This window comes from Macaca thibetana, chromosome 16, assembly GCF_024542745.1.
Source record: "Macaca thibetana thibetana isolate TM-01 chromosome 16, ASM2454274v1, whole genome shotgun sequence".
In the NCBI taxonomy this organism is placed as follows: Eukaryota; Metazoa; Chordata; class Mammalia; order Primates; family Cercopithecidae; genus Macaca; species Macaca thibetana.
This window is the reverse complement of record NC_065593.1, coordinates 2,524,218-2,545,529: the sequence shown is the minus strand read 5'-3', so window position 1 is coordinate 2,545,529 and position 21,312 is coordinate 2,524,218. Positions and strand designations below refer to the sequence as shown.

Here is a 21,312-nt window from a genome sequence, read left to right as displayed (position 1 = left end):
CCGGGTTCACGCCATTCTCCTGCCTCAGCCTCCCGAGTAGCTGGGACTACAGGCGCCCGCCGCTTCGCCCGGCTAGTTTTTTGTATTTTTTAGTAGAGACGGGGTTTCACTGGGTTAGCCAGGATGGTCTCGATCTTCTGACCTCGTGATCCGCCGGTCTCGGCCTCCCAAAGTGCTGGGATTACAGGCTTGAGCCACCGCGCCCGGCCGTCTTTCTTTCTTTCTTTCTTTCTTTCTTTCTTTCTTTTTTTTTTTTTTTTTGAGACACAGTCTTGCTCTGTAGCCCAGGCTGGAGTGCAGTGGCGTGATCTGGGCTCACTGCAATCTCTGTCTCCTGAGTTCAAGCGATTCTCCTGCCTCAGTCTCCAAGTAGCTGGGACCACAGGCGGGTGCCAACATGCCTGGCTAAGTTTTTGTATTTTTAGTAGAGACGGGGTTTCACTGTGTTGGCCAGGAAAGTCTCGATCTCCTGACCTCGTGATTCGCCCGCCTTGGCCTCCCAAAGTGATGGTATTACAGGCGTGACAAATAAAATGTTTTTTAAAGTATCTGTAGGCTGGGCATGGTGGCTCATGCCTGTAATCCCAGCACTGTGGGAAGCCGAGACAGGTGGATCACTTGAGGTCAGGAGTTTGAGACCAGCCTGCCCAATGTGGTGAAACCCATCTCTTCCAAAAATACAAAAATCAGCTGGGAGTGGTGGGCATGCGCCTATAGTCCCAGCTACTCGGGAGGGTAAGGCAGGAGAATCGCTTGAACCCGCGAGGCGGTGGTTGCAGTGAGCCATGATGGCACCACTGCACTCCAGCCTGGGGGACCAAGCGAGACTCCGTCTGAAAAAAAAAAAAAAAGCTGATTTTTAATTTTACTAAAGAAACATAAAAGAAGTACGTATAGCACCCAAGAGTGATTAGGAGAACACTAAATTGCTTTCCTTTGTAACTCTCTTTAAAGAGAGCCAACTACACTGTTGGCTGTATCGCATTGCTCAAAACACAGGAACAGCAGATGTTTCGAATTAGGGAAACTCAGACTCCTACTACTATCAAATGCTACCGATTCCAAAAGTGGTAAGTTTAAAAAAAAAAAAAAAAACGGGAGCACGTCGGGCACGGTGGCTCATGCCTGTAATCCCAGCACTTTCGGAGGCCGAGGCGGGAGGATCACGATGTCAGGAGTTGGAGACCAGTTTGGCCAATATGGTGAAATCCCGTCTCTACTAAAAATACAAAAAATTAGCCGGGTGTGGTGGTGCGCGCCTGTAATCCCAGCTACGCAGGAGGCTGAGGTAGGAAACTCGCCTTGAAACCGGGAGGCAGAAGTTGCAGTGAGCCGAGATCGCACCACTGCACTTGAAGCCTGAACGCCACAGCGAGACTCCGTCCAGGGTTGGTGGCAGAGAAGAAAAAGTTCAACTTTAAAAAAAAAAAAAAAAAAAAAAAGCGAGGGCAGAGGAGGTAGCGGGCGGGAAGAAACGAAAACATAGGTAGAACATACCACAGCATCACCTCTGTCAAGATTAAAATTGAAAAATCACCGAGACGAAACACCAGGTTTACCAACGCAAAAAAAGGGAACAGAACTTGCCCATAGATGAAATGAGCTCATTAATGAGGTGAAAGAAACCAACAGCTACTAAATTATTATCTGTCGTCAGACCATTAAGAAAGGAAACCGCTCAGACCGCGTCCTCTCCCTTTTGCTCTCCAAAGTGGAGAGAAGAACGACCATCTACCGCAGACAGCAGTCGCACCGAAGCCACGCCAAAACACCGCTTCGGCCTCAGAACAGAACACTACGCCTCTTCCTCCCGGTTTTCCGCTGCTCTACATATTGAGAGAAACTTCCGTAATAATAAACTACAGAAACGATCCCTGGAACTCCAGTCTTAAGCTTTTACGCCCAGCCTCTGCTGGGTCTACATCCGCCACGCACTTTTTTTTTTTTTTTTTTTTTTTGAGAGGGAGTCTCGCTCTGTCGCCCAGGCTGGAGTGCAGTGGCCGGATCTCAGCTCACTGCAAGCTCCGCCTTCCGGGTTCCCGCCATTCTCCTGCCTCAGCCTCCCGAGTAGCTGGGACCACAGGCGCCGCCACCTCGCCCCGCTAATTTTTTTTGTGTTTTTAGTAGAGACGGGGTTTCGCCGTGTTAGCCAGGATGGTCTCGATCTCCTGACCTTGTGATCCGCCCGTCTCGGCCTCCCGAAGTGCTGGGATTACTGGCTTGAGCCACCGCGCCCGGCCTTCGCCACACACTTTTAACTGACGGCAAGATACTTTCGCTATTTCCGATTCCATTAGGAAATAAATAGGAAAATCGTTTGGCAGTAACACCTTTTCCAATATCATGACTTAACGACATCATATTAACGTTTCAGGTGGAAACGTAATTTTAAAAAACTTTTAAAAGTTAAATTAACGTTTTAGGTGGAAACGTAATTTTTAAAACTTGTTTTAAAAATGTATTTAAATTAAACTAAATTAATTTAATTTAAGGAATGCTTAATTAGCATAATACTGAATGACAGCCAATCACAACCTGAAGTTTTAAAGTGGGACGTGTTTGTTCCTGGTGTGCTGTGCCCGCCTGTAATCCGGTAATCTCAGCGTTCTGGGCTCCCACGCCCAGGCCCAGGCGGGAGGATCCTTTGTTCTATGAATTGGAGACCAGCTCAGGCAACATAGCGGAATCCGGTCCCTACCAAGGGGAAAACAAAAATAATAATAAAAGTAAAAATCAGGCTGGGCGCGGTGGCTCACGCCTGTCATCCCAGCACTTTGGAAGGCCAAGGCGGGCGGATCACCTGAGGTCGGGAGTTCCACCAGCCCAAAGTGGAGAAACATCCTCTCTGCTAAAAATACAAAATTAGCTGGGCGTTGTGGTGCATGTCTGTAATCTCAGCTACTTAGGAGGCTGAGGCAGGAGAATCGCTTGAAGCCAGGAGGCAGAGGTTGCCTGAGCCAAGACTGCGCCATTGCACTCCAGTCTGGGCAATAAGAGCAAAACTCCACCTCAATAAATAAATAAATAAATAAATAAATAAATAAATAAATAAATAAATAAAATGAAATAAATTAAAAATGAGCTGGCTGTGGTGGCACCGCCTGTAGACCCAGCTACTCCGGACGCTGAAGCGGGATGATCGCTTGCGCCAGGGAAGCTGGCTGAGTTCCAAGCTGCAGTGAGCTTTGATTGCTCCACTGCACCCCAGCCTGGGAGACAGAGTGAGATCTTGACTCTTAAAAACAATTTTTTTTAGGGGGGATGGTATAAAATAGACGTAAAACGTACCATCTTAACCATTTCTCACACATACAATTCAGGGGCATTAAGTACATTCATGTAGCCATTGGTATGTAACCATCAGCATTATTTATCTCCAGAACTTTTTCGACATCCCAAACTGAAACTCTACCCATAAAACAAACTTCCCTTTCCTCCCTCTGCCCAGACCCTTGTAAGCACTATTCTACTTTCCGTCTCTATGAATTTGATTCTTGTAGGTACCTCTGTAAGTGGAAATATGCAATATTGTCTTTTTGTGTCTGGCTTATTTCACTTATATTTGTTTTCAAGGTTCATTCACGTTGTAACATGTTGCAGAATGTCACTCCTTTTTCAGGCTGGAGTGCAATGATGCATGACGTGATGGCTCACTGCAGCCTTGATCTCCAGGGCTCAGGTGATCCTCCCACGTCAGCCTCCTGAGTAGCTGGGATTATAGGCACATGCCATCACACTCGGCTAATTTTTGTATTTTCTGTAGGGAGGGGGTTTCAACACATTGCCCAGGATGGTCTTGAACTTCTGGGCTCAAGGGATCCACCCGCCTAGGCCTCTCAAAGTGTGGGACTAGAGGTGTGAGCTACCACGCCCAGCAGTTTTCTTAATTACATTTTTGAATTGCTCCTTGCTAGTGTATAAAGACACAACTGGACCAGGCGCAGTGGCTCATGCCTGTAATCCCAGCAGTTTGGGAGGCCGAGGCGGGTGGATCACGAGGTAAGGAGATCAAGACCATCCTGGCCAACATGGTGAAACCCCGTCTCTACTAAAAATACAAAAATTGACTGGGCGTGGTGGCGCGTGCCTGTAGTCCCAGCTACTGGGGAGGCTGAGGCAGGAGAATGGCTTGAACCCGGGAGGCAGAGGCTGCAGTGAGCCAAGATCGTGCCATTGCACTCAGGCCTGGGTGACAAGAGCGTAACTCCTCAAAAAAAAAAAACAAGAAACCACACAACTGGTTTTTGTGAGTTGATCTTGTGTCCTGAAACTTTCCTGAATTTGCTTATTAGCTCTAGTAATTTGTGTGTTTGTATTCTTTGGGATTTTCTGTATTTATACAGATGGTTTTATTTCTTCTTTCTCAACTTGGTGCTTCTTAGTGCTTTTTCTTACCTAAAGGCTCTGGCTACAACTTCTAGTAAAATGTTGACTAGGCCGGGCACGCTGGCTCACACCTGTAATCCCAGCATTTTGGGAGGCCGAGGCAGACAGATCACAAGGTCAGGAGATCAAGACCATCCTGGCCAACATGGTGAAACCCCGTCTCTACTAAAAATACAAAAATTAGCCAGGCGTGGCAGTGTGCACCTGTAGTTCCAGCTACTGGGGAGGCTGAGGCAGGAGAATGGCTTGAACCCAGGAGGCAGAGGCTGCAGTGAGCCAAGATCGCGCCACTGCATTCCAGCCTGGGCGACAGAGCAAGACTCCCTCTCAAAAACAAAACAAAACAAAACAAAACATTGAGTAGCAGTGGTAAAGATGAACATCTGTGTCTTGTTCCTGGACTTAGGGGAAAAGCTTTTAGTCTTTCACCATTAAGTATGATGGTAACTGTGGGTTTTTCACAAATATCTTTTATCATGTTGGGGCAAATCCCCTCGTTTCATAGTTTTCTCTTTGTTTTAATCATGAAATGTTAAAATTTCTTAGATGCTTTTTCTGTGTCAGCTGGAATGACTGTTTTTTCCCTTTGTTCTACTAATACGGTATATGACTTTAATTGATTTTCTTATGTTGAACCACCCCCTGCATTCCTGGGGTAAATCCCTCCCATCCCCTCAGCTGCAGCACCTGATTAAAGCCTTCGTCCTTGACAATAATCGTTTGTCTCAGTGATTGGCTTTCTGTGAGGTGAGCAGCAGGCCCTAGATGGAACCCCTGGTGTTTTGGTAACACCGGGATGGCCAGTAGCCTCCAGACGCTGGAGAAGTCGAGGAAGGATCCCCTTTCGAGGCTTCAACACTTTGATTCCTGACTTTGAGCCTTCAGAACTGCAAGAGAGTAATTTCTGTTTTGGTAGAGTTTCACTTCATCACCCAGGCTGGCGTGCAGTGGCACAATCTGGGCTCACTGCAACCTCTGCTTCCTGGGTTCAAGTGATTCTTGTGCTGCAGCCTCCTGAGTAGCTGGGATTACAGGCTGCGCCACCACGCGTGGCTGATTTTTGTATTTTTAGTAGAGTTGGGGTTTCTCCATGTTAGGCAGGCTGGTCTTGAACTCCTGACCTCAAGTGATCTGCCTGCCTTGGCCTCCCAAAGTTCGGGGATTATAGGTGCAAGCCATCATGCCCAGCCTACATTTCTGTTTTTCTTTTTTTTTTTTTTTTTTTGAGACGGAGTTTCACTCTTGTTGCCCAGGCTGGAACGCAGCTCTTGGTGTCTACCCAAATGAGTTGAAAACGTATGTCCACACAAGCCTGCACACATATGTTTATAGCAGCTTTACCCATAATTGCCAAAACTTGGAACTAAGATGTTGCTAAATAGAGCCGGGGGAGGTGGCTTGTGTCTGTAATCCCTGCTACTTGGGCAGCTGAGGCAGGCAGTCACTTGAGATCAGGGGTTTAATAGCTTCCTGGGCAACAGAGGGAGACCCTGTCTCTAAAAAAATAAAATAAAATAAAATAAAAAATATGTGTTCACTTTGGGAGGCTGAGGCAGGTGGATCTCCTGAGGTCAGGAGTTCAGGACCAGCCTGGCCAACATGGCGAAACCCCATCTCTACTAAAAATACAAAAATTAGGCTGGGCACAGCGGCTCATGCCTGTCATCCCAGCACTTTGGGAGGCCGAAGGGGGCGGATCACGAGGTCAGGAGATCGAGACCATCCTGGCTAACACAGTGAAACGCCATCTTTACTAAAAAAAAAGAAAAAATACAAAAAGTTAGCCGGGCGTGGTGGCAGGCGCCTGTAGTCCCAGCTACTCGGGAGACTGAGGCAGGAGAATGGCGTGAACCTGGGAGGTGGAGCTTGCAGTGAGCCAAGATGGCGCCACTGCACTCCAGCCTGGGTGACAGGAGACTCCATTTCAGAAAACAACAACAACAACAACAACAACAAAAATTAGCCGGGCACGGTGGCGCGCGCCTGTAATCGCAGCGACTCAGGAGGCTGAGGTAGGAGAATCGCTTAAACCTGAGAGGCAGATGTTGCAGTGAGCTGAGATTGCGCCACTGCACTCCAGCCTGGGAGACAGAGTAAGACTCCATCTCAAAAAAAAAAAAAAAAAAAAAAAAAAAAAAAATGTCGGCCGGGCGCGGTGGCTCAAGCCTGTAATCCCAGCACTTTGGGAGGCCGAGACGGGCGGATCACGAGGTCAGGAGGTCGAGACCATCCTGGCTAACACGGTGAAACCCCGTCTCTACTAAAAAAAATACAAAAAACTAGCCGGGCGAGGTGGCGGGCGTCTGTAGTCCCGGCTACTCGGGAGGCTGAGGCAGGAGAATGGCGTGAACCCGGGAGGCGGAGCTTGCAGTGAGCCGAGATCTGGCCACTGCACTCCAGGCTGGGGGACAGAGCGAGACTCTGTCTCAAAAAAAAAAGAAAAACAAAAAAAAGAAAAAGAAAAAAAAAATTGTCCTACATAGATGAATGGGTAAATAAACTGTGGTACATCCACAGAATTAGATATTATTCAGTGCTAAAAACAAATGAGCTATCAAGCCATGAAAAAACATTCAAGAACCTTAAATGCATATTACTAAGAAAAAGAAGCCAAGGTGAAAGGCCATATACTGTATGATTCCATACACATGACATTCTGGAAAAGCAAAACTATGGAGATGGTAAAGGGCTCAGTGGTTGGCAGGGGTTGGGGGAGGGAGGGATGAACAGGCAGAGCATAGGGGACTTTCAGGGCCACGAAACTACTCTCTATGACGTGACAATGGTGGATACAGCATTACACATTTGTCCAAACCCACAGAATGTACAACACCAGGAATGAGCTGTAATGTGAACTATGGACCTTATTTAACAACTCCATGTGCACATTGGCACATCAGTTGTAACAGAAGTATCACGCTATAATGCAAAATGTTACCAATAGGGAAATGAGTGTAGGGGTGTGGGAGAGAGGATGTATGGGGATTCTGTTCTTTGCGCTCAATTCTTCTGTAAACCTATAACCGCTCCTCCCAGAAAAGTCTACTAACTAATTTTTTTTTTTTTTTTTAAAGACAGAGTCTTGCTCTGTGTCCCAGCTGGAGTGCGGTGGTGCGATCTTGTCTCACTGAATCAAGAGGTTCGCCTGCCTCAGCCTCCCAAGTAGCTAGGATTACAGACATACACCACCATGCCTGGCTAATTTTTGTATTTTTAGTAGAGACGGGGTTTCACTGTGTTGGCCAGGCTGGTCTTGAACTCCTGACTTGAGGTGATCTGTCCACCTTGGCCTCCCAAAGTGCTAGGATTACAGGCATGAGCCACTGTGCCTGAACTCTACTAAATTTTTTAAAATACACTGGCATAATGACAAGTCACTGGCTGTACACACACAAACAGAATAGCATGGATTATGATCCCAGTCTTAAAAAATCTTGCTGGGCGCAGTGGCACACGCCTGTAATCCCAGCACTTTGGGAGGCTGAGGCGGGCGGATCACGAGGTCAGGAGATTGAGACCATCCTGGCTAACACAGCAAAACCCTCTCTACTAAAAATACAAAAATTAGCCGGGCGTGGTTGTGGGCGCTTGTAGTCCCAGCTACTTGGAAGGCTGAGGCAGGAGAATGGCGTGAACCCAGGAGGCGGAGCTTGCAGTGAGCCGAGATCACGCCACTGCACTCCAGCCTGGGCGACAGAGCGAGACTCCGTCTCAAAAAAAAAAATCTTATCTGTCAGCTGGACGCGGTGGTCCACGCCTATAATCCCAGCACTTTGGGAGGCCAAGTTAGGCGGATATCTTGTGCTCAGTAGTTGAAGATCAGCTTCGGCAACAGGATGAAACTGCATCTCTACAAAAAATACAAAGCAATTAGCCAAGCATGGTGGCACGCATCTGTAGTCCCAGCTACTTGGGAAGCTGAGGTGGGAAAATGGCTTGAGCCCAGGAGGTGGAGGTTGCACTAAGCCGAGATCATACCACTGCCTCCCAGCCTGGGTAACAGAGCCAGACCCAGTCTCAAAAAACCGAAAAACTTACCTGTCCATCCATTCGTTCATCCTATATAGATGGATAGATAGATTGAGGCTGTGTGGAGAGAATTCTATGATGATATTCATGAAATATAAAACCGCACAGATGGGGGAGATTTATTTCTTTTTTTCTGTATACTTTCTTTTTTTTTTTTTTTTTTTTTTTTTTTGAGATGGAGTTTCACTTTGTCACGCAGGCTGGAGTGCAGTGGCGCGATCTCGGCTCACTGCAAGCTCCGCCTCCCGGGTTCACGCCTCAGCCTCTAGAGTAGCTGGGACTACAGGCGCTCACCACCACGCCCGGCTAATTTTTTTGTATTTTTAGTAGAGACGAGGTTTCACTGTGTTAGCCAGGATGGTCTCAATCTCCTGACCTCGTGATCCGCCCACCTCAGCCTGCCAAAGTGCTGGGATTACAGGCGTGAGCCACCGCGCCTGGCCTTTTCTGTATACTTTCTAAGTGGCTTGGAATTTTCCTGTTCAGCATGTTTATGAAACAAGTACTTTAAAAAAATTTTTTTTTAATTTAATGAAGTAGTGTGACATTTCTTGCACTTCTGAGTTTGTGAGCAAATATTCATAAATTTATATTTGGATGTTTGAGTTTGTTGTGAGAAAAAGACCACAAATCCATATGTGAACACCCAAAAACCCAGTGTAGTTATTAATGAGAGGTAGGATAATTGTTTGTTTGTTCATTTGTTTGTATTTTCAGAGATAAGAGTCTTGCTCTGTCACCCAGGCTGGAGTGCAGTGGCATGATCACTGCCTGCTGCAGCCTCAAACTCCTGGGCTCGAGTCATCCTCCCACCTCAGCCTCCCAAGTAGCTGAGACCAGAGGTGCTCGACACCATACCTGACTTATTTATTTATTTACTTATTTATTTATTTATTGTAGAGGCAGGATTTCACTATGTTGCCCAGGCTGGTCTTGATCTCCTGGCTTCAAGTAATCCTTCCAACTCAGCATCCCGAAGCGCTGGAATTACAGGTGTGAGCCACCATGTCTGGCCCCTGGATTTTTTTAAGTGCATTTTATCATATTATTTTTTCACTTCCCCCTCCTCTTCCACTCCCCCTCCTCCTTTTCCTTCTATTTCATTTTGTAATCATGTCATTCCCTTGCTCACTGCTCTCAGTACCAGGCACTAGGGAAATAAAAATTCCTGAAATTGTATGACTTATTAAATGGTCGCAGCCCCTGTGCGAGGTCCACAGTTCCCCAACCAAACGGGAAAAACAGGTTCACAAACTAGGTACCTTATATTCACATTCTTTAATGCTTACAGCAACGCATTTTGAAGGTGGTAGGATTAAGAGCCTTAACCTAGGAATGGAGCCCGGGTTCGAATCTGAGTCTGGGGCGCTGGGAGTGCGGTTCCTCCCAGGGCTGCCGGGTTTCTTAGTCTCATCCCAAGGCAGCCCCAACGGGCAGAGCCCCATCCTATGCCCCCTCTGCCCTCTTGCGGCGGCTCCCGGAACTACAGTCGCCTTCCGGTCCCAGAAGCGAATGAGGGGTCCTCGCGGGGGATGTGCTAAGGACGGCCTGAGGCAGGGCCACTCCACACCCGCCGCGCCCAGGCCACACAGACACAGAACGCAGGAGAGAGACTGACCCACCCACGCACCGGTACCCATAGACGCAGAGACCGAGGCAGAAATGACGGGATCTGCCGCAGATCGGCCAGGAGCCGGGACAGACAGCGGCTCCGCAGACTGTGGTGGGACTGGGCTGAGGCCACTCTCCTGTTTTCACCACACCCTCCCTTAACTATAACTACCTAATAAAACTTATAATTGTTCTATAAATAGATGGGGGGGTGTTTGTTTGTTTGTTGAGATAGGGTCTCCCTCTGTCCCCCAGGCTGGACTGCAGTGGTGCAATCTCGGTTCACTGCAACCTCCGCCTCGTGGGCTCAAGCAATCCTCTGCCTCGGCCTCCCGAGTAGCTGGGACCACAGGCTTGTGCCACCACTCCCAGCTAACTGATGTATTTTTTGTAGAGACACGGGGTCTTGGTATGTTGCGGAGGCTGGTCTTAAACTTTTGGACTCAAGCCATCCTCCTGCCTCAGCCTCCCAGAGTTCCTGGGATTACAGGCGTGAGCGGCCACACCTGGTCAATACTTGTACTTAAAGGGGGACCTTATCTATTGCTACTCTTAAGTGGAAATTTTGTGTCACTTTCATAGCCAATAACAATGAAAGTGAATAGAATGAAAACAAAACAACGTTATTAAATGCTGTTGGATGCTTCCCCACAGAGGCTGTGCAGGATGAGTGCTTTGTTCAAAAAGGAGTTTTAGCAAAGTGTGAGGACAGTTTTGCAAACATGTTTCATATTCCAACTCAGTAGACACAATTTTTCACAAAGTAACATTCTTCCTTTTCTGATATTTTCTATTCTATGTTATTCCATCTATTTCGTTTTATGTTTTAAAGCACGCAAATGTGGGTAGAGGCAAGAAGTATAAAAACAGGTGGGGATCGAGGCTGAGTGGTGGTAGTGGGGGCTCATACCTTCCACTTTTGTGCATGTTCAGATTTAATTTGCAAATTAAAAAGAAGTTGTTTTTTGTTTTTGTTTTTGAGATGGAGTTTCGCTCTGTCGCCCAGGCTGGAGTGCAGTGGCGCAATCTCGGCTTGCTGCAAGCTCCGCCTCCTGGGTTCACGCCATTCTCCTGCCTCAGCCTCCCTAGTAGCTGGGACTGAAGGTGCCCGTGACCACGCCCGACTAATTTTTTGTGTTTTTAGTAAAGATGGGGTTTCACCATGTTAGCCAGAATGGTCTCGATCTCCTGACCTCGTGATCTGCCCGCCACAGCCTCCCAAAGTGCTGTGATTACAGGCGTGAGCCACCGTGCCTTGCCTTAAAAAGAAGTTTAAAAAAAAAACTCGTTTGGATTCAGTATACTAACTTTATAGCTCACTAATTGGAAAAACTGAGTGCAAAATACAGAAAGCTCTAACACTGTACAGATATTTTATCTGGGCATAATCCACAGAATGAAAGTGAATGAAGAAGGAAATTGCCTTCCCACTATAGTTGATTATCTACTGAGGTGGCCACCAAGAACTTCTTCCCGCCCTGTACACTCCACCACCCCCACATCCGGAGGTGAAGCCTATTTCCCCTCCCCTTGCATCTGGCCTTGCCCTGTGGCTCTTTTCACCTCTGGAATGCACCCCGACTAGAATGCACCAGAAGCAATGTTCTGGGACTTCCAAGTTAAGACCTCAAGAGGACTAGCAGCTTCTGATTGCTATCATTTGGGATGCTCCTTCTGGAAATGACCCACCATGTTGGGAGGAAGCTCAAGAAGCAACACAGAAAGACCCATGCAGAGAACTGAGGCCCTGGGCTAACAGCCCCAGCTAAGCTTCTAGCTGGCAGCCAGCAGCAACTGCCGGCCACATACTTCCTATCCATGCCTACGGCTTCACACCTCAAAAACACAGGATGGCTGGGCGCGGTGGCTCACGCCTGTAATCCCAGCACTTTGGGAGGCTGAGGCAGGCGGATCACGAGGTCAGGAGATGGAGACCATCCTGGCTAACACGGTGAAACCCTGTCTCTACTAAAAATACAAAAAATTAGCCGGGGCCGGGCGCGGTGGCTCAAGGCTGTAATCCCAGCACTTTGGGAGGCCGAGGCGGGCGGATCACAAGGTCAGGAGATCGAGACCACAGTGAAACCCCGTCTCTACTAAAAATACAAAAAAAAAAAATTAGCCGGGCGCGGTGGCGGGCGCCTGTAGTCCCAGCTACTCAGGAGGCTGAGGCAGGAGAATGGCGGGAACCCGGGAGGCGGAGCTTGCAGTGAGCCGAGATCGCGCCACTGCACTCCAGCCTGGGCAACAGCATGAGACTCCGTCTCAAAAAAAAAAAAAAAAAATTAGCCGGGTGCGGTGGCAGGCACCTGTAGTCCCAGCTGCTTGGGAGGCTGAGGCAGAAAAATGGCATGAGCTCGGGGGGAGGTAGAACTTTCAGTGAGCCGAGATCACGCCACTGCACTCCAGCCTGGGCAACAGAGCGAGACTCTGTCTCAAAACAAACAAACAAAAACAGGATGCCCAGTTAAAATTGATTTTTGAAAAAATAGTGAAAAATTATTATCACTGTCATTTTGATTTTGATTTTGATTTTGAGATGGAGTCTGGCTCTGTCACCCTGGCTGGAGTGCAGTGGCACAATCTTGGCGCACTGCTACCTCTACCTCCTGGGTTCAAGCAATTCTCCTGCCTGAGCCTCCCAGGTAGCTGAGACTACAGGTGAGCACCACCACTCCCGGATAATTTTTATATAATTTTTTTTTTTTTTTTTTTTTTTTTTTTTTTTTTTTTTTTTTTTGAGTAGTTGCCCAGGCTGGAGTGCGGGCCGGATTTCACTGCAAGCTCCGCCTCCCGGGTTCATATCCGGGCCAGCCTCCCGAGTAGCTGGGACTACAGGCACCTCGCCCGGCTAGTTTTTTGTATTTCTTAATAGAGACGGGGTTTCACCGTGTTAGCCAGGATGGTTTCGATCTCCTGACCTCATGATCCGCCCGTCTCAGCCTCCCAAAGTGCTGGGATTACAGGCTTGAGCCACCGCGCCCGGCCTAATTTTTATATTTTTAGTAGAGACGGGGTTTCACCATATTGGCCAGGCTGGTCTCAAACTCCTGACCTCGTGATCTGCCCACCTCGGCCTCCCAAAGTGCTGGGATTACAGGCGTGAGCCACTGTGCCTGGCCTATTTTAGAAGAACTCAAACTAAAACAGGAAGAGCTGGGTAAACACTAACTTTAATGATGGCCATTATTCCAATTATTCACTCACATTTCCTCTTACTGTAGAGGAAAATAAACAGGAATGTAATAATCACAGCTAACATTAATTAAGCGCCTACTGGATATGATACATGTTCCAGATGTACTAACTCACTTCTCAACAACAACCCTCTGAAATATCTTTAGGTCCATTTTACACATGGGGAAACCAAGGCACAGAGAGCCTGAGCAACTTAACATCTCATTGCCAACAAGCAACAGAGCAGAATTCACACCTAGAAAGTGGGGTTTAATAAAATGTAAAATTGTTCTATAAATAGATAAAGTGTTATTAAAAAGAAAAATAGCCGGGCGCGCTGGCTCACGCCTGTAATCCCAGCACTTTGGGAGGCCGAGGCGGGCGCATCACGAGGTCAGGAGATCGAGACCATCCTGGCTAACACGGTGAAACCCCGTCTCTACTAAAAATGCAAAAAATTAGCCGGGCGAGGTGGCAGATGCCTGTAGTCCCAGCTACTCGGGAGGCTGAGGCAGGAGAATGGCGTGAATCCGGGAGGCGGAGCTTGCAGTGAGCCAAGATGGCACCACTGCACTCCAGCCCGGGCGACTGAGCGAGACTCCATCTCAAAAAAAAAAAAAAAAGAAAAATAGAATGAATTTTGAAATGTCAATTAATGTACTTATTCATTTTATTCTTGAGACAGGGTGTCACTCTGTTACCCAGGCTGGAGTGCAGTGGTGCAATCATGGCTCACTTCAACCTCGAACTCTTGGGCTCAAGTGATCCTCTCACCTCAGCCTCCTGAGTAGCAGGTGGACACCACTCAGGGCCCACGTGTTCACATTAGGCCGCAGTGCCTCTCCAAGCCCCAGAATGATATCCAAGCCCCTTGGTCTGGTCCTCAAGTCTTTCTCTGACCTGGTCATCCCTGCCACCTGCCCTTCCTTCTCCAACTACCTTGAATCACTTGAAGAATCTCCAGGCCTCACGCCTTTCATTGCTGCTCCTTCTGCCTTGAACACCCTCCCTCCTTGTCATTCCCACTTTTCAAGTCTCACATCGGTGTGCACTGCCTCCTTCAGGAAGCCTCTCGGCACACACCCCAGAGTCTGTCAGGCTCCTCCAGGTTCCCATGGCCTCCCAGGTGTCCCCTATTTGATCACAAGCGCGGGCTTTGGAGGAGTTGATAGAGGAGTGGGCGGCCGAGTGAGAGGCACCATGAGGAGTGGGTGACTGAGTAAGAGGCACCGTCCTGCCTCATGGTTAGCTCAAAAATCGATAAACCAGCACCCAGTGGGCACCTACTGTATGCAAGGCACTGTTCTCAGTGCTGGGGCTACCCATGGAAGTAAACAGACAAAAATCCCTGCACTAACAGGCCAACTTTCTCCTGGGCAGGCAGATGATAAACACAGTAAGTAGGATGGAGGTGGTCCAAGGAGAGCACACGAGGGAGGGTGCTGGGCGTTCATGTCGTTTGCATGGCCACAAGAGCATGCTGTGGGGGCATCGATGTTCCCACCTCCCCATGAGGCCTCCCCTAGCCTCTTGCAACACACACCGGCCCCTCCAGCTTCACTTCTTTTTGTTCTGTTTTGTTTTGTTTTTTGAGATGAAGTATTGGTCTGTCACCCAGACTAGAGTGCAGTGGCACGATCTTGACTCACTGCAACCTCTGCCTCCCGGGTTCAAGCCATTCTCCTACCTCAGCCTCCCAAGTAGCTGGGATTACAGGCGCCCACCACCATGCCTGGTTATTTTTTTGTATTTTTAGTAGAGACGCGGTTTCAACATGTTGGCCTGGCTGGTCTCCAACTCCTGACCTCAGGTGAGCCGCCCGCCTCGGCCTCCCAAAGTGCTGGGATTACAAATGTGAGCCACCTCGCCCGGCTTTTTTTTTTGGCGGAGTTTCGCTCTTGTTGCCCAGGCTGGAGTGCAATGGCATGATCTCAGCTCACCACAACCTCTGCTTCCCGGGTTCAAGTGATTCTCCTGCCTCAGCCTCCCGAGGAGCTGGGATTGCAGGCATGCACCACCATGCCTGACTCATTTTGTGTTTTTGGTAGAGACGGAGTTTCTCAGTGTTGGTCAGGCTGGTCTCAAACTCCTGACCTCAGGTGATCCGACTGTCTCGACCTCCCAAAGTGCTGGGATTACAGGCGTGAGCCACCGCGCCAGGTTTGGCTTCATCTCTTTTTTTTTTTTTTTTTTTTTTTTTTTTTGAGACGGAGTCTCGCTCTGTCGCCCAGGCTGGAGTGCAGTGGCCGGATCTCAGCTCACTGCAAGCTCCGCCTCCCGGGTTCACGCCATTCTCCTGCCTCAGCCTCCCGAGTAGCTGGGAGTACAGACGCCCGCCACCGCGCCCGGCTAGTTTTTTGTATTTTTTAGTAGAGACGGGGTTTCACCGTGTTAGCCAGGATGGTCTCGATCTCCTGACCTCGTGATCCACCCGTCTCGGCCTCCCAAAGTGCTGGGATTACAGGCTTGAGCCACCGCGCCCGGCCGGCTTCATCTCTTTAATAGGCACTCACCCTGTGCTAGACAATGGACTTTCCGCGTTGTGTTTATTGTTTACTGCCTATCCCTCTGTGTCAGCTTCCTGAGGCAGTGATTTTGCTCATCCTTGTCCCTGCTATATCTCCGGTGCCCAACTCAGTATGTAGCACACCGTAAGTACTCAGGAAAGAGTTGTGGAGTATACATTTTGCAGAAGGGGAAACTGAATCTCAGGGAAGGAGGATGATTTGCTCGAGGTCACATGAAAATTAGAAATCAGGACAGGGATTTGAGCAGGGTCTGTGGCTCCGAGACCGAGGCTCCTCTCTGGGTGACTCTTTCCTGGATTCTGGCCTCATTTGCACCCCCAGGGCCCTCGACCTGAGCCTGGGGCAGAGCTGGGACCCAGGCGGGCGAGGCTGAGCTGCTAGCTGAGAGTCGCCAGCAGAGAGCGCTGTCTACACGTGTCCAGGCGCAAGGAGGCACCAGTAGGGCTGAGCCGGGGGAGAAAGAGGGAGCGGCGGGTAGTGGGGTGGTGGGGTGGTGGGGTGGTGGGGCGACAGGATGGGGAGGAGACTGAGGCAGGGGGGCTGTGGGAACCTGCAGGAGAACTTTTCCAGCTGGATGAAAGCAGGTTTCCCAGGAGTTTATTTTTTAACTGTATGCTGAAAAATAAATGGGAGGTGGCCTTTGAGATAGCGAAATGTGTTCCAGGTGGAGGGAGCAGCATGTGCGAAGGCCCAGAGCCGGCCTCCGGATCTTTTCAGTATGCATCTTGGTCAGGGGACGATGGTCGGCCAGGGCATGTGCATGGCTGCCTGGAGTGCTGCAGCACTGGCCTTGGTGAGTCTTCCGGCACAGATGGAGGGGTAAAGGAGGTACTCCTGCCGAACTTTAATTACACCCAGGCGTGGTATCCCAGCACCTTGGGAGACCAAGGTGAGAGGATTGCTTGAGGCCAGGAGTTCGAGACCAGCCTGGGCAACATAGTGAGATGCGATCTCTACAAAAAGTTTAAAAATTAGCCAGATGGGCCGGGCGCGGTGGCTCAAGCCTGTAATCCCAGCACTTTGGGAGGCCGAGGCGGGTGGATCACGAGGTCAGGAGATCAAGACTATCCTGGCTAACATGGTGAAACCCCGTCTCTACTAAAAATACAAAAAACTAGCAGGGTGTGGTGGCGGGCGCCTGTAGTCCCAGCTACTTGGGAGGCTGAGGCGGGAGAATGGCGTGAACCCGAGAGGCGGAGCTTGCAGTGAGCCGAGATCACACCACTGCACTCCAGCCTGGGAGACACAGCGAGACTCCGTCTCAAAAAAAAAAAAAAAAATTAGCCAGATGTGGTGGCATACACTTGTAGTCCCAGCTACTCTGGAGGCTGAGGTGGAAGGATCATGTGAGCACAAGAAGTGGAGGCTGCAGTGAGCTGAAGCAGCCACTGCACTCCAGCCTGGGTGACAGAGCAAGACCGTGTCTAAAAAACAAACAAACAAGTAAATCCCCTAGTCTCAGATATTCTGTTAGAGCAACATGAAACACACTAAGACACTAAGACAGGGAGGAAGGGGCTGGGTGGGCTCCCACAGTCCTGTCCAGTCACTGGGCCTATGCAGCACAGCACTTCCCGGGTGCATCCGCACCGAGCCTTTCCAGAGTGCTGCTGCCATCTGTCCTCCAGTTATGAAGGGAACAAGAGACCCAGAAGGGGTGGGGTCGGCCCATGGTCTCCCTTGCTCACAGCTTTGGGCTGGAGCCCTTGTACAGAGCTGCCTCCTGGTCAGCCAGGAAAGGCTCACTGGAGGAGGAGGGGTAGGTCAGGCCTCTTCCCAGCCTCAGAACAGGACATGGGTGGGGGATGTTGGTGTCTTCTACACTGGGGCCTGCCCATCTTCTTCCCCCAATGTTCCTCCATCCTGCTCTGAGCGCTGTGCAGAGGACCCTGGACTATGGGGTTCATCCTTTCCTAGGGAGGTTTCAAGGGCCCACATAGCCCGCTCCCCGCACCCCATGGAGGCGCAATGATAGCACAATTACCGGCACTGTTAACCCGCTGGAGTTGGAACCTGGAGTCCTGGAAGGTCAGAGGTCAAGCTGGGGGGCTGGGGGGGGAACTGCCTGCACTGGCCACTGCAGTGCAGAGAAGCTGAGGTGACCTCAATCTGAGAGACTGGAGACCATGGCTGGGTGAGGGTGCATGGGAACTGGGTGGGTGGGGACTGGGTGGATGGAAACTGGGTGGATGGAGACTGGGTGGATGGAGACTGGGTGAATGGGGACTGGGTGGATGGATACTGGGTGGATGGGGACTGGGTAGATGGATATTGGGTGGATGGAGACTGGGTGGTTGGGGACTGGGTAGATGGGTACTGGGTGGATGAGGACGGGTGGATGGGGACTGAGTGAATGGATATTGGGTGGATGGGGACTGGGCAGATGGATACCGGGTGGATGGGGACTAGGTGGATGGAGACTAGGTGGATGGGGACTGGGTGGATGGAAACTGGGTGGATGGAGACTGGGTGAATGGAGACTGGGTGGATGGGGACTGGGTGGATGGAGACTGGGTGGATGGGGACTAGGTGGATGGAGACTAGGTGGATGGAGACTAGGTGGATGGAGACTGGGTGAATGGAAACTGGGTGGATGGGGACTGGATGGATGGAGACTGGGTAGATGGATACTGGGTGAATGGGGACTGGGTGTTTTTGAGACAGAGTCTCGCTCTGTCACCCGGGCTGGAGAGCAGTGGGGCTATCTCGGCTCACTACAACCTCTGCCTCCCGGGTTCAATCGATTCTCCTGCCTCAGCCTCCTGAGTAGTTGGCATTACAGGCACCTGCCATCTCACCCGGTTAATATTTTTGTATTTTTTTTTACTAGAGACAGGGTTTCACCATGCTGGCCAGGCTGGTTTCAAACTCCTGACCTTGAGTAATCCACCCACTTCAGCCTCCCAAAGTGGTAAGATTACAGGCCTGAGCCACCACGCCCGGGTGTTTGTTTTTTGATACAGGGTCTCACTCTGTCACCCAGACTAGAGTGCAGTGGTGCTATCATAGCTCATTGCAGCCTCAATCTCCTGGGCTCAAGTGATCCTCCCACTTCAGCCTCCTGAGTAGCTGGGACTACAGGTGCACACTGCCATGCCTGCCTAGTTTTTTATTTTGTAGAGATGGGGTTTCACCATGTTACCATGGTCTTGAACTCCTAAGCTCAAGTGATCCACCCACCTCGGCCTCCCAAAGTACTGGGATTACAGGCATGAGCCAACATGCCCAGCCTGAATGGCCGCTTTTGATGGAGCACTTACTATGTGTCGCTAAACCCCTCTGAACCTCAGTTTCCTCCTTTGTAGTGTGGGACTTGCTCGAGGACTCACTGCTGGCTTTGGGGAGCACAGAGAGAACTCAGGTCTTTGTGATTCTGAAGTCTAGGTTCTTCCATCAGCAACTGCCATTTCCAGAATTGGTCCCACCCCAGGGGGATCAGTCAGGTGATGTGAGATCCTGCTCGGGGATGTGGAAAGGGAATGGGGGCCGGGCGCGGTGGCTGAAGCCTGTAATCCCAGCACTTTGGGAGGCCGAGACGGGCGGATCACGAGGTCAGGAGATCGAGACCATCCTGGCTAACACGGTGAAACCCCGTCTCTACTAAAAAAATACAAAAAACTAGCTGGGTGAGGTGGCGGGCGCCTGTAGTCCCAGCTACTTGGGAGGCTGAGGCAGGAGAATGGCGTAAACCCGGGAGGCGGCCACTGGCACTCTAGCCTGGGCATCAGAGCAAGACTCTGTCTCAGAAAAAAAAAAAAAAAAGAAAGGGAATGGGAAGTCAAGGCACCCTGCCTGGTCCCATGCTGATCCACCTGGGGTACCCATCTGAGAAACAGGGGTGGGGACCAGACTGGATGATGCAAATGGCATGTGGCATTGACCCTCACCCTGGCCACGGCCTCCAGGTGGGCAGAGTGCACTCCCTGTCTCTGGACTCTGGGCTCAGCCATGTAACTTGCTTTGGTCAAAGGGATGGCAGCGGATATAACAAGACCAAAGGCTTGAGGTGCACTTTCACAGTGGGGCTGTCTTCTTGTGCTTCTGCTATGAGAAGATCGTCCCCCTGCATGGCTGCCGGTCCTTCAGCCTCGCCCCACCAAGAGACACATGGAACAGCCGGAGCCCAGCCTAGAGCCTGTATCCCAGCCTAGCCTGAGGCAGAGCCACCCAGCCAAGACCAACTGACGCTCAGCTAACCTGTAGATGCATAAGGGGGAATTCAATGATTGTTCTAAGCCACTTGAGTTTTGGGGTTGTTTGTTATGTGGCATTACTGCAGTGATAGCTAACACAAGCCTGACATCACTGTACAACACTTGGACTCTGAGCTGCATTTACGTCCTGAATCCATCACTTACTGAGAATCAGGTCTTTATTATTATTATTAATTTTACTCCATCAATTTCAAGTTTTCCATAAGAGACATAGATAATGTAAAGGTCAAAAATTTGGGGCAACAAAACAGAGATAACTACAAAATCTCTGGCGAACAACAGTTGCTACCTTTGCACCAAGCTGAACTCTGAGCTTCCTGACAGGCATGGCAAAGAGAGGAAGTAGATGCACTAGTCATATGCTGGGGAGCATCCAGGTCCCACGGGCTGCATCCCACGGGCTGGTGACCTCCCCACTGGGGCCCTCTTCACATTGCTATGGGATACCCACATAATCTTTTCCCCAGCTTTCCTCCTTCCAGACCCTACTCCAGTGTTACCCCAACTTGAAGCCTTCCTGGCTGTTAGAATTTCTCACAGCAGATTGCCTCAGTCACTCATTAGTTCATCCCGTATCTACTGGCATCAACCTATGTTGTACTTAGAAAAGACGTATCAAGGCCGGGCACGGTGGCTCATGCCTGTAATCCCAGCACTTTGTGAGGCCAAGGCAGGTGTATCATGAGATCAAGAGATCAAGACCATCCTGGCCAACATGGTGAAACCCCGTATCTACTAAAAAAATACAACAAAATTAGCTGGGTGTGGTAGTGAGTGCCGGTAGTTCCAGCTACTTGGGAGGCTGAGGCAGGAGAATCACTTGAACCCGGAGGCAGAGCTTGCAGTGAGCCGAGATTGTGCCACTGCATTCCAGCCTGGCGACAGAGTGAGAGGCTGGGCACTGTGGCTCATGCCTGTAATCCTAGCACTTTGGGAGACCAAGGCGGATGGATTGCCTGAGCTCAGGAGTTCAAGACCAGTCTGGGCAACACGGTGAAACTCCCGTCTCTACTAAAATACAAAAGAAATTAGCTAGGCATGGCGGCGTCCACCTGTAGTCCCAGCTACTTGGGAGGCTGAGGCAGGAGAATGGCTTGAACCCAGGAGGCAGAGGTTGCAGTGAGCCAAGATCACATCCCTGCATTCCAGCCTGGGTGACAGAGCAAAACTCCATCTCTAAAAAAATAAAAAGAAAAAAAAGAAAAGAAAAGATGTATCGAGTGAATAATGAATAAATGAGTGAATAAGGAAATGAATTTACAGATGGGGAAGTGAATTAATGAAGTTAAAAGCAAGTACATGGAAGCAAGTGTTTGTTTACCTGAGTCTGAAGAGCAGAGTTACTTAGGGGAAGGAGCCCTAAGTGG

General features: G+C 49.8%; 1 non-coding gene across 1 annotated transcript; it reads right to left on the bottom strand.

Annotated features, from left to right (window-relative positions):
• Window positions 1-1,673: 1,673 nt before the first annotated feature.
• On the bottom strand, window positions 1,674-1,890 carry LOC126940097 (small nucleolar RNA U3). The gene has a single exon (XR_007720612.1). It is a non-coding gene; the product is annotated as a small nucleolar RNA U3 (small nucleolar RNA).
• Between the last annotated feature and the right edge of the window lie 19,422 nt (window positions 1,891-21,312).